Source organism: Galleria mellonella, unplaced genomic scaffold, assembly GCF_026898425.1.
Source record: "Galleria mellonella isolate WM207_F2 unplaced genomic scaffold, CSIRO_AGI_GalMel_v1 utg32, whole genome shotgun sequence".
In the NCBI taxonomy this organism is placed as follows: domain Eukaryota; kingdom Metazoa; phylum Arthropoda; class Insecta; order Lepidoptera; family Pyralidae; genus Galleria; species Galleria mellonella.
The window spans coordinates 1,793,896-1,807,314 of NW_026442075.1; the positions used below are offsets into that span (position 1 = coordinate 1,793,896).

A 13,419-nucleotide genomic window follows, 5' to 3' on the forward strand; every position below is an offset into this window, starting at 1 on the left:
TCGACCGAATACTTGAAGGCACAAAGCTTTCTGTGGTAAGTACGCGTGTATTCATAAGCTTAAAAATTCGTATAGTGGCTGTGATTGAATTCCGTACGTTATTTTGATTCCTTTTATGCTTTCATGAAATATATTGAAAATTACACACAAATAAGTACGAGTAATACATGTCAGAAACATAACACCGTCTTTCAAAAAAAAAAAACGTTCACGCTCACTTTTTTACTTTATCCGAGCAGTAAGTGCTTTATATTATTCTCAATTTGATGTATAATATAGTATATATCATATATTTGTAAGTATATTTGTTATTTATATATGTTTATTCGTTTATATATGTAATTTTAGTATATATGTATATCAATAATTAGTAGTACCGCATTCGAGTATTCTGACACTGCCCTATGGTTGACTGGGAGAGAATGCTTTTATCATTAAGTCCGTCATGTACACATATTTGTACTAATTAATAAATAAATATATAAAATGTTTACGCTGTTATTCAGATATCAACTGATACGTTGTATATAATTATTATATTTAAAATAAAAGTAAATGTATAGACTACTGACTTCTAGATACAATATTTTTTTATATTGTCAATTACTGTATCATTGCTTATTGTTAATTGGTTTTAATGATTTCTTTTATAAGAGTTATTCCTGTACTATTTTTTATATTCATTTTATAAAGATTATGTTCATAAATGAGAAATAATGAAGGTAAAGGTGAACTTTAATATATATATATATATATATATATATATATAAACCTAGATAGTTTCTTCCCTAAGTTGACTAGTTTTAGCATTAAGTCTGCCTTAGACAGATACATGTATTAATAAATAAATAATAAAGCAAAGATTGAAAGTACAATGTAATGTATCCATATAAATCAATCTTCTGAAACTAAGACAAAAGTAGAAAAAAAAATATAACAACAATATAACAAAACAGAGATGGTTCTAGAATAATAATTGTTATGATGTCGTGATGCCTGCAAAAACGTTAGATATAAATATACATATATATTTAATTTACTGAGCGTGAACAGAAAGCATTTATTCTCGCAAAATCTTCTGAACACGTCCCTGTAACTTCATCCAATTATCTTATTATGACCTTCAGCGTTTTATGAGTAATATATATACGATAGTGCTTGTATATACCGACTTGAGTATAATTGTGTTGAGTGATATACATTTTTAGGGTTCCGTAGCTTAAAAGAAAAAAAAAAGGAATTCTTATTCTTATAAGTATACAGGTAGATACACGAGGGATCCTTCACTCGTATGTCTGTCTGTCCGTCTGTCTGTTATAGCCAATTTGTTTCAAAATTACGAGATTAAGTGAGTTAAAATTTAATGCTTCTTTATTTTATCAGCCATTAACTGTCCACTGCTGAACATAGGCCTCCTCCTTAGGGGGTTTTGCCAGCAGTTGGCACGATTGGCAGGCGGGTTGGTAACGACATATGTATATGTTTAAAAAGGAACACTGCTGCCCATCCAAACATTTATTTCAAACCTCTTACGATCCATTCAATGTCGGGACCACGCGGCTACTGTAAAAAATTACTTGCCTGTAATATCGCAACCTTTTCTCATTATTAGACAGACATTATAAAAAAAAAATATCACTGTCATACTACTGTATTAAAAATATGATTTGCTAGCTAGAAGTTACAGGAATATAAATATTTTTATATTAATTATAAAACGCATTTAATGTCACCGAGATTTAAAAACGCATTTCTCTCTTCAAATTTGAATCTGAAAACGCGCTAAATTCAACTTTACGTGCCCTTAAATAAAGACTGGCGATTAATAAAAAATATCTGCACTAGAATTAAATTGAAGTGCTGCGGTTTTCACGACATACCCATCTCAAGTACTTTAAATTTAAGGCTTGTTTTAGGTTGTCATGAGCTCTGTGGGTAATAGGAAGAGGGATTACCGTGCTTCAGATTTTAAAGTCCCCTGATTTATTTTTACGAGGCGAACTAAACTAAATTCTATTTGGATTTCGGTTTGTGGATAGCTCGCTCTTCTATTTTCTCTCTCAATCAGGTAAAATATTATTCACCGTGGTATTTTTTATGTCTTTGCTCTAGCTTGGATGGTATTTATTTAAATTTGTAAATTAAAAACGGAGTCGACGTCGTAGCGGGTATTGGGCATAATTATATTTAGAATAGCTATTATATTTAACTATAATTATACTAAATTTGGTTATGGTCCCGGCATAGAATAGGCCACCCTTTCCTTTCCCGTGGGTGTTGTAAGAGCCGACTAAGGTAGGCGAGGGATGGGCGGCAGGCTTCTTCTTAAAATATCCCTAAAGATAAACATGCCTCTATATTCTTGTAACTTTTATCTAGCAAATAATATTTTTTATACAGTAGTTTGACAGTGATATTTTTTTTATAATGTCTGTAAAATAATGAGAAATGGTTGCGATATTACCGGCAAGTAATATTTATATTAATACAGTAGCCGCGTGGTCCTGGCATTGAATGGATTATAAGAGGTGTTCACTTAATGGTCGGATGGGCAGCAGCGTTTAAATTTACTGTGGTGTGGTTACCAACCCGCTTGCCAAGCGAGCCAACTGCTGGCAACCCCCCCCCCCCCACTCAGGGGGAGGCTTATGTTCAGCAGTGGACAGTTATAGACTGATATGTAATGATGATGATATTAAATTTAATTAAACTGTTCATATATACTAATATTATAAAGAGGACAGATTTGATTGTTTGTTTGTATTTTGGATAAACTTAAAATTACTCCACGGATTTTAAAAATTCTTTCATCTATATATATATATATATATATATATATATATATATATATATATATATATATATATATATATATATATATATATAGCTATATAGCTGAGCTTTCTATATTATCAGCAAGTAATATATTAATTTCGAAAAATTTTTCTACATGTGCAAAGCCGAGTTGGATCGCTAGTCCTTTATATATTGACACTAGTCATATCAATGATGATGGGAATTTAATGAATGATGCTTACTTAGGTTCAGATGCAGCGAAGTATGGAGTATATTTATCCTGAAGAAGGTACTTTTAGATTAAGTTAAAACAATTGTCGGAGACTGTACATTTTATTCTTACATTATACATATTACATTATAGTGGTCATTATTTTATTTATAAAGACTATCAGAAGTGGTTGCATTTAAGTAATTGGTTTATTACAGTATCCGGTTGTAATGTAAGTAACTACTTATCAACGTAAAGTCTCGGTTTACTAAATCTTAATTATAGTTAATTACGCACGTTGTTGGACCACCGAGAACAATCGTTGGAATTCAGGGGATTACTGAAATGAAAATCGGCTTAGCAAAGATTAAATATGAATAGACGCGCCGCTGGTGGGGTTACCTAGTGTGAGTTGTGAGAGGAAGCAATTGGAGTAATTCCGCTACCTCTCATGACTTAGACTAACAGAGAGTTCAATTAAATTTGGTTGTATTATATGTTACATTATATATTTTCTAAAACTTTACAGAGACTGCAATGTAGTTTTATTTTTATATTCTTAAAAAAAGAGTTTAAGTGATATTTTTTTTTCTTCTTTTGTCTTTTATAATCCTACAATAACTTCTGATTATATATATATATATATATATATATATATATATATATATATATATATATATATATATATATATATATATATATATATATATATGTATGTATGCTTGTAATATATGTGTACTTAAAGATACTATATTGGAAACACGAAATATAGATATAGTATAATTCTACTTAAAATTGTAATTTTATATATCAATATTTGATTTTATTTAACTAAATAATAAAAAAATACGACGTAAAACAACTATGTAACATAAGTGTCGGAATATAAGAGTTTGACATAAAAACAAAATACTAAAGAATACGAAGTTTATACAAAAAAAAGTATAGTAATTTATTTGAGGAAAAAACATACAATCAAGACAATGAATTTTTATTTTAAACGTAATCTTTTGATAATATATTCATAAAATAGAACTGAAATACACGAGTTATCAATTCAAAAATACGATTCATAATTCATTACAAATATTTGAACGAGAAAGTGTAAAAACAAAGTAGAATTTAAAACTATTTTTTTAATTTGTTTTAATGGTAGCATTACAAGTCTACTCGTATGTATTCGCTACCGCCTATGATTTGCGTCAAATCATAAGCAGAGCGTAGGTAATTGGACCCCGAAGCGCCTTGAGACCTTATAATCCCTCGTTTAAAATTAAAATATCCGATACAAGGGTCTGTGTTCTGCCGACACGTGATAATTATGGCTTTGTGATGGAACAATTACGTAACTTTCGCAGCTCACATGCACATAATGGTTTTACTCTTAATCCAATTTTAATACCCATTTCAGCAATATTGTCAGTGTTGAATTCTTAGATTATGAAGTATTTATGGTAAAAGAGAGAAAACATAATGACATATATCGTCACCTCTATGGCAAATTTACAAATCTGCAGTTTTTTCAAATTTGACATTTCTTTAAAAATCTTCATTTTGCGTCATACTACTTATTGTGGCTTATTTTCAAATTTCTATCTCTAACGGTTAAAGAAATCGAGTAGCTCGAATCTCCATATTTTTGTGATATACCCAAAGTAAACTTACTTAGCATTTTTTTTATTATATTTTCTATAATAAACAGTTTAATTTGAAAATTTCAATAATTATTTTATCAATTTTTCAATATTAATTTAATTATTTTACATGAATGATTGCTATAACGTTGTTATTTAAACTGAAGTTCTCTCCAAAACACGTGATTTATACCTTGGTATATTTACGAAAGTGGCACTTTCGTTAGTTTGCCAGATATTAAAATAAATTATTTTCTTTGGCAACTTACGAAACTGCCACTTTCGTAGATTTGCTGTTGTATAACTCAATACCTAGGAACTCTCATGTATGAAGGTGCAAAGTAACGAATATGCATTTATCTCTGATACTTGTAATATAATAATAATTAATTAAGCGCATTCAATAAAAAACAGGATTTTAAAACTAAAATGTTAGCGTGATCTTTTCAGCAGTCTTCCGTCAAAAGTTATTTGCATTCTAATGTTTCAAAACGTTCCCCTGTAAAATGTATCTTTTTCAGTTTCGTAAGTTCACCATAAAGGTACCATATTTTTATCATAAATATATTAGAAAGAGATAGACGAGTAGGATACTTATCTTTACAATATAGACTCGAAGCTGATTTCGTGTGAACAAATCAAGTTGCAATTATTTTTACGTTTTAAAGTGCGATTAGTTTTATGTGAATGTCCATCCATTTAAAATTAGTAGACATAAGATTTCGTCCTACATTGCATTTGCCCGTACGGGGTCGCCACTCAAGAATCTTTTTTCCCCATCGGTTGTCGATTTTTCGAGCTATATGATTAGCTCATTGCCCGTTCAGCTTGCTTATCCTTTGGACTATTAGTGTGTTACATGTAGTATACATAAATTAATAGATAAAATAAACCTATCAGCTGTTACTCAGCATAATTCTAAACTGAAATATGAATATAATTATATTTCTGTATTTATTGAATTGTCAAACTTCTTTATGCAAATAAATTTTGAAATAACATTTAAATATTGGTGCCTGTCCTTAAATGAAACTGGGCGTTCCCATCTGACGCATATTTTGAAGTTAACCGACTAATTTGCATAGACCTTTTATTTAATTAATTTACGTAAACAGAAAGACATTGCCGTAATCGGCAGGGTATAACTGGTCGTTGACAGTTTGAAACAAACTAATTGAGTTTTATCTATCAGCAAATATTATATTAATTTTAAATAACGTTCGAATTTTCACAATTTTTTATTTTGTGGAGTGCATTGTTAAGATACTTAAATAAAGTGGAAGTTATTAATTTACATGTATTTTTTTGAAGGTAGTATTTAGTATATAAGTTGACATATATAGTGAATTGACGAAGAGAAATTAATGGTCGAGGGATGAACGGAAGCGTCTCTCTTAGAACATCAAAGCTTAACTGCCGTTGTCATTCCGCCTGCTAAGTGTGGCAATCTCGGACAAAACTTTCTTTTTAAGAGAGATCTCCAATATGGACAGTGGACAGTAGATGGCTGATATGATGATGATGATGATGATGATGATGATATACGTTGAAATCATCATTATTATTATCCTTCAAAAGAATTGTTCCACTAGTAATTCATATTTTTAATCTCTTTGCAAAGAAATTTTTCAATCACTATTGAAATATTACCCAAGTCAATTTAATTCAATCGTTTATTGCATTTTTATATTAAAACAATAGGGATTTTAAATATTAAGGCTACAGCTTTGACACATACCCTGTTATATGTATTATTTTGATATGTTAACAATGTTTCAAAACATTCTGAGATTTCTTAACTTGACAAAATCATATTTTCAATCTTTCCAACTTACTTTATCCACACTCGTAATTCATCACATACATTTACGCTGCTCTCGGGGACTTTTTCCTCATCTCTCAGATAGCACACGGTCTCTGATTATTCAAATATATTCATAAAAATTTAAATGAATGAATGAATGAAAATTGTTTATTGTTTCCTTCAAATAATGATACGGAATACAAAAATTAACAATACGTACACAAACAAAATAAATACATAATTACATAAACTTAATTACATAAAAGCAAGATAAAGAGGCAACAGAGGCCTTAGCAAAATAACGGTCTCTTCCAGACAACCTTAGAATGGAGAATAGTGTTTGGTTAAAGCGTAACAGAAAAATAATAAGACTAAAAAAGGGGGAAAATGAGCTAGAGATGAATTTAAATGCAGTACAAACAATATAATTAAATATATATATGTACGTAATAATATACTTTTAATATATTGAATATTTACATTAGCAGGATTTTTACATAAGAACACTCGATCACGCATGATGTGACACGATGAAAAGTAAATAAATATCTCCCTAAATCGTATAAAATGCGCTCGATTCAGATCGGCCGGACCGTCCGGTTTTATTGGATTCTTTCGCTCCAAAGGCTCTGTAAAGAAGAATTTAAAACGGCTACATATTCTACATTGACGTAGAAATCTTTGCCTCATAAAGAGGACCCTTCACGAGGAAAAGATTCGCCGTTAAAAATCAGAAATTTCGATACGAAACCGCTAAACGGATTTTGCAATGAGTTTCTACGTTTTGAATCGTAATGCCCACGTTTTATTGGTTTATTTAAATCAAACTGGATCAAGTGAAAAGAGCGTTGCGTTTTCCAATATTAAATATAATTTTGCTAATATAATAAATTTGTATCTGTACATGAGAGATATTTAAGAAGAAATAAATAGCAAGATTTTAATAAGATCAATAGAAGTCACGACAATATTTTTTAGAGACTTTGTCTGTCGGTCTGTCTATCAGTCAATTTGTCTGTATGATTATACATTCATAACAAAAACAACTGAATCAAATTGAATAGGGTCTTCTCTGTTGTATTTCTGAAGGACTCATTCTGATGTATATTTCATCTCGATACGCCATTTGAAAGCGGCCTACTTCATTGGTTTTTAAAAACTACACCAGTTTGTTTCATCTCAAGATTGTATAAATCTAGAAGTTGTGTAATGTGTTAGTTTTCCTACTTCTAAAAATTAAGGGTATGAAGTATTTTTTTTATACCACTGAGATGGTAAATAAGCATACGGCCCATTTGATGTTAAGCAGTTACCGTAGCCTATGAACGCCTGCAATACCAGGGGCATGCAATGGCTGAAATAGTTAATTTTAAATTTGCGCGTTGTTCACACATACCATATTTTAATATACAGGACTGAGTCGTGAGCACGACGAAGTATAATCCACGTCGAAACGTCGACAATGAAGAAGCAAGTATGTAAGTACTATTTACCTGTAAAAGGTTTAATATCATGTTAACTCCACCAGAGGGAGACTGTACAAAAGTCAATTGCTTGGGTACCTCTGTCCCATTCGTGTTTCTACTGTGAAGCAGTTGTGTTTGCATGGCTGTGTTTCGGTTTGAAGGGTGGGATATGGCGTGAATTTACAGGGTACAGAGGAATAACACCTGAGTCCTCAGGAATGGCAACGTATGGGGGGTATCATGGGCGAAATAGTATACTCTGTTATGTCCATGGTACTGCTCATGTCTATAGGTGACGGTTAGCACTTTCCATCAGGTGGGCCGTCAACTTGTTTGCCATTCTAAGTTGTATAAAAAAAATAAGATTTATTAATCATTTAAATATTAATATAAAAAAATAAAAAGTTTGTAATGATGGGTGGATAGGTGGACGGATAAATAGACCTTTATTACTCTTTCATGCAAAATCTACTTATACGGATTTAAGTTAAATAATGATTTATTTGTACATTTATAATTTAGGAATATAAATGTTAAATATGGCGATAAGAGAAATAAGTTGGCTCGGGATTGTTCCTTATGGCAGTCTATGGGAAAGGCTTATGTTCAGCAGTGAACAGTTAATGGCTGAGATGATGATGATGATACCAATTAATAATCTTCATCAGTATCTCTTTATACAAATATTCATATTCTATAAGTTCATATCTAGTCTACCTTTCACCGTCAGAATAACATTTAAATAGTTATTTGAATATCGCTAAAACGCATAACGCGGGCAACAACAACTGGCACTGTAATATTATAATTAATGCAAATTGTTGAACATTAATTTGTTTAGCTCCATTACTGCATTAATTAGACGCACAAGTTCATCTATTCACAGTATGTAGTTGAATCCTGTTGTTAGTGGAGAGAATCCGCCATAATTAACTAATCGGGTCAGGTGTTATACGGATGTCAAATTGGAGATTAAATAGTTTTGAAATGCCTAATTTATTTATTTATAATTATACATGCACAACGAGAACTTTATTTATTTATTTATTTTATTTATTTACACATACACTAAACAAACTTTTCATTTAAATAATATCATTAGTTAAATACTTACTTCAGGTTGCAGCTGAAAATCAGTGCTTTGCTTTTAAGCAAAAGTATCACTGAGCTGTAGCCTTTTTGGGTCACTGCGACACACTTGGTGAAAACATATCTCCAATATTCATTTTTTGTTTTATATGTTGTTTTATATTTGAAAAAATGTAAATAATCAGACTGTATAATTTTATTTATTAATTTATGTGTGTCATAAATGGCTCAAATAAAGTGTTTATCTATCTATCTATCTAAATACAATCGCTCTTAAGAAAAATAATATAAATTATACATGTTACATATGACAAAACAACATAATAATGAAGATTACACAATTATATAATAACATTACTATTTTACTTTTAATTTAGAATAAAAAGAAAAACATTTACTCAGCATATGTCGCAGTTTCAAATCTGAAGCTACGACACTGATTTTCAGTAGGCCCTAAATACGTAACTCACGGACACATGTGTGCAAGAGATGTTGTGTATAAATATATAAGAATAATATATAAAACAGTGTTTATAAAATTTAATGAATAAAATTAAAAAAAAAAGAAAAATAATATTTATTTCATGTTTGTAATTAATGTATAGTCGTTACTGTATGATATTTATTAAACTTTACAAATAGCTAGCGACTTATCTCGAATTTGCTCGTTTTTTTTTTATACAATAGAGTTTATATAACTTGCTGACACACTCGTAGCTTTCTATAGGTGAATATTTTTTTTAAAATCGATTAAGTAATTTTGAGTATTTTCATTCAAAACAAAAAAAAATCTTTCCTCTTTATAATAAATAGTTTGTAAGAAAAATATAACATTTTCAACCGATTTAAAAAAAGGAGGTTCTTAATTCGGGTATCTATTTTTATGTTCATAACCTCAGAACCCTGTCATTAATAAACCTATATGAATTTTGTCTTATTTGAGAGGTTACCAGAGGGAGACTGTACAAAAGTCGATTGCTTAGGTACCTCTGTCCCATTCGTGTTTCAACCGTGAAGCAGTTGTGTTTGTATCGTTGTGTTTCGGTTTGAAAGGTGGAATAACACCTGAGTCCTCAGGAATGGCAACGCATGGGGGGTATCATGGGTGAAACTGTATATTCTGTTATGTCCATGGTACTGCTCATGTCTATAGGCGACGGTTACCACTTTCCATCAGGTGAGCAGTCAGCTTGTTTGCTATTCTAAGTGGTATAAAAAAAGGTCGTAGTTTCAGAATAGTAGCATAGGAATTTTATCAAAGTCAATTCAGAAGTTTGCTTTTTAAATCAAAACGTCTAATTTTGCCACGATTAGAGTATTCCTTTTTACAGAGCAACATACTATTATGGTTAAACAAAATGCACATGTCGTTTTAATAATTTGACGTTGATGCATAGAGTGATTAACGTCAAAAGACAGGCCGAGATTGCAGTATGAAAGATAGCATTATACCTTTTACCGTATTCAAAGCATCCACAGAGTCAGGAAGTAGCACAATGACATCATCTGCAGACATCCGCCTTAGACGAAGACACCGTCATTTGATTTCCGTACCCATATCGACCTCCACTCGTCTCGTACACAACTATGCGAGTATAAGAATTTGATGGCATATTTATGCTGATTTATCCCGTTTATGGCGTTTGATGTATCTCCAAAAAAGCGTACATATTTTTTTTTTTGGTATATAAATAAGCGAATTTTTTATGCAACCCAGAATGGTGAACAAGCTGACGTCCCACCTGATCGAAAGTGATAACCATAATCCATAGATAAATGTAAATATAAATGTGGAAAGGTATATATGTATTAATAGCACTATAGACATAAAAAAGTCGATTGCTTGGGTACCTCTGTACAATTCGTGTTTCTATCGTGAAGCAGTTGTGTTTGCATGGCTGTGTTTCGGTTTGAAGGGTGGGATATGGCGTGAAATTTCAGGGTACAGAGGAATAACATCTGAGTCCTCAGGAATCCTGTCATTAATAAACTTATATGAATTTTGTCTTATTTGAGAGGTTACCAGAGGGAGACTTTGTACAAAAGTCGATTGCTTGGGTACATCTGTCCCATTCGTGTTTCAACTGTGAAGCAGTTGTGTTCGTATGGTTGTATTTCGGTTTGAAAGGTGGAATAACACCTGAGTCCTCAGGAATGGCAACGCATGGGAGGTATCATGATCGAAACAGTATACTCTGTTATGTCCATGGTACTGCTCATGCATCTATAGGCGACGGTTACCACTTTCCATCAGGTGGGCCGTCAGCTTGTTTGCCATTCTAAGTTGTATATATATATGATTAGTTCATATGAATCATTATAATATATATATTATATGTTATGATGATGATATGTTGATGATAATTATATAAATAAATATTAAGGATTCGATAATAATAATCGATTAATCATTTATGTTATAAAATGGCAAAGGCATTAAACCATTGACATAACTATATACGTAAGTATCAAAATATTAAAATAATAATAATAATTTTTATTTCAAACTACAATTTTGTTAGTAACAATTCCCTTACAAACTATGATAATAAAAAGTGAACATACAAGTAAAGCAATTCAGTCAGATGTGACCCAGCCATCTAGATTAGCATCTGAAAGAAACGCTTAATTATAGGCGAGTTTTATTTCTCGACTATTACTTTGAGAATACTATTAGTGCTTGTCCTAACTCTGTGTAGTAATGGAGACTGAGAATACCATTGCTAGTAATATACCCAACCGGGTCGACCTTCTCGCGGTTCTCCCTGGAAATTTCGTTAATTCCTGATGAATATATATATATATATATATATATATATATATATATATATATATATATATATATATATATATATATATATATATATATATGTATATATATTTATGTACTAATATTACAAAGAGGAAATATTTGATTGTTTGTAATGGATAAACTCAAAAACTACTTAACTAACTTTAAAAATTCTTTCACCTATAGAAAGCTACATTATTAGTGAGTAACATAGGTTACATATTATTTTAAAAAAAATAGAGATCCTACACACTCAAGGTTTAGAATGTAAATCAAAGAATTATTGAATTAGAGCTGATATAATGGTGTTGTATATATCTATACTAATATTATAAACTATATTTAACAGATTAACTATACTATACTTAACAGATTAAACTTAACGAGTAACACTGGCCAAAAATTCTATCTACCCATGTGAAGTCGAGCTAGATCGCCAGTTCAAAATGAATTTACACGCTGTATGTTTATTTGCCACCTTCGTGACATAAAGAAGTAACGAGCCAATCTGTCCACAATTGGGAGTCCATAATTGATTCAATATAAACTTACACTAATATTTTTTAGGAGGACATTACCAGAATTCGAGTAGATATCGAAAAAACCATAATCGCGCCTCATTTCCATAGCAATCTAGTGCGAGGGTTGAAGTGTCAAATGTCGAGGGTCATGAAGACCGTTTAGCCCTATAACGAGTAATCCAATCCGTAAATGTCTTTTTCTGTGACAAATTTCGTTCGGCTCGACCCTTCGCCGCTTTGAACTTGATAGAAATTATAAGAAACAGAGATTATACAGAATTAATAGATTTTTAATGATCTTTCACCGGCAACTTTTTTTTGGGCGGATAAAGAACGGAGGAAAATTTCAGAAGTTCAGAGAAACATGCGAATTACAAACACTATAAATAATAAGCGACTTGTCCCGCTTTCGTATGATTTATATGAAAATAAAATACAGCCCATGTCACACACTGATACTATAGTTTTCTATAGGCGAAATATTTTTTTAGCTCATTCATAACAAACAGAAAAATCTTTACTTAAACATTAGTTTGGATGAAAATAATATGGATACAATATTAACAGGTCCTTTTCTTTAATAGTTGAAAATGGAATAGTTACCTCGTCTACGCTATCGGTTTATGCTGGCGAAGTACCAGTGACGGATGATAGGTGAGGATGAAACAGGTCAGTTGGCCCATCGCGATAAAATCCTTAAAAAATTAAGCAAGAAAGTTTTCAGGGGGGACCACGTGGAGGTCGACCTATTAACGTATATTGCTAGTAATGGGCTTAATAAATCACTTTACTAACGTACTAGTTTCATTTCCCCCCTTAATAGGCTAGTAGACAAAAAAAAAAACAAAAAATAAATAAATAAAAAAGTTATTCAATAAAAATACATAGTCAAATCAAATCAAATCATGTATTGCCCGAATATATAGTCATACCTTCATGGTATGAAAAATAATATAATCACAATGTATTTTTACATTTATCAAAAAAAATAACAATAATAAATATATATCTGTAAAAATACATTGTGATTATTTTTACTTTATTACATTATTTTTACATGTGCTTGGGAATTTGTCACATTAAGCCACTTAATTTGACTTTATCTTT

The 13,419-nt window shown here is 30.9% G+C and overlaps 1 protein-coding gene across 2 annotated transcripts in view; it reads right to left on the reverse strand.

Moving 5' to 3' along the window:
- Nucleotides 1-13,419, reverse strand: part of LOC113510733 (acetylcholine receptor subunit alpha-like 1) — a 366,334-nt gene that overhangs the window by 110,624 nt on the left and 242,291 nt on the right. The gene's annotated exons all lie outside the window — the stretch shown is intronic.